The sequence below is a fragment of the Epinephelus moara genome, chromosome 23, assembly GCF_006386435.1.
Source record: "Epinephelus moara isolate mb chromosome 23, YSFRI_EMoa_1.0, whole genome shotgun sequence".
Classification (NCBI taxonomy): domain Eukaryota; kingdom Metazoa; phylum Chordata; class Actinopteri; order Perciformes; family Serranidae; genus Epinephelus; species Epinephelus moara.
The window spans coordinates 2,731,123-2,732,088 of record NC_065528.1 but is presented as its reverse complement, the minus strand read 5'-3'; the positions used below and the strand labels follow the sequence as shown (position 1 = coordinate 2,732,088).

Below are 966 nucleotides of genomic sequence, written 5' to 3'. Positions count from 1 at the left end.
TCGTCCTCCGGAGGCTGACTCATGAGTTTGTCTGTGTTGTTGTCTGTGAACACAATAAACTCGATTGCATCAGATTCTGCCTATCTCCAGTGCTTTTTTTAAGTACCTGCCAGCCGAACCTAAGATACTGAATTGACAACAGAAGACATTTTAGAAGAAACAAGGAGGACAGGATCGGGAGCTGTCAGGCCCAATTCCAGGCACCGATTTTTGTCACTTCAAGTGGCGAGCTGCCAGCCAGGAGGCAAGGAAGGTCGAAGCCAGAGATCGGGAGCGCTGGGCTGTACGTCAGACACACAGGTGGCGCCACCAAATAAGGTAAGCAGAGCCTTTTTCTGTTTAAAAACCAGGTGTGTCTGGGGTGCAGCGCTGGGAGCCGCCCAGGTCAAAGGTATTTGACAAATTTCTCTCCTAAAGAACCTAGTTATATAATGATTAGAGAAATATCACTGAAAAAGCAACTAACATCACTGAAGACGGGTAACTCTGCTGCAATAAGGTGTGATTGTGGAGCAGAAAGAGTGAATGTGTGTGTGTGTTGGACGAATAATAACCAATGAGGTACGGGCAATAAGGTAATAAGGGTATTTAAAGTATTTAAAGAGACAAAAGTGCACAATAAGAGAAAAAAGAGTCAGAGATACTCTAAAGCATATACGTGGTTACCACTGCCGAAACTCGCCAACACTCCCTTTAGCCTGTAGGGGCGGGGGTGTTGAAATCCGCGGATACCGCTGTTGGCTTGCCTAGTACACCTTTAAGCCTATAAAAGGAGGGTGTGTCTAGGGGAGACAACAGGACTGCATAGGCGGTTTGCTGTAAAAAAGGAATAAGTGAATAAAGGCCTAAAAAGCTTCTGTGGATACCGCTGTTTTGAGGAAAGTGACCTCCCAGCCAAGAAGGAGGGGGAGTCACCGTAGACAAAACGGGAATGAACGGGCAGAAAGCTAAAAAGTAAAGTTAAAA

At 45.9% G+C, this 966-nt stretch overlaps 1 protein-coding gene across 1 annotated transcript in view; it reads right to left on the bottom strand.

Moving 5' to 3' along the window:
• Positions 1–966, bottom strand: part of LOC126384781 (carnitine O-acetyltransferase-like) — a 40,504-nt gene that overhangs the window by 1,978 nt on the left and 37,560 nt on the right. The window lies entirely within an intron of this gene.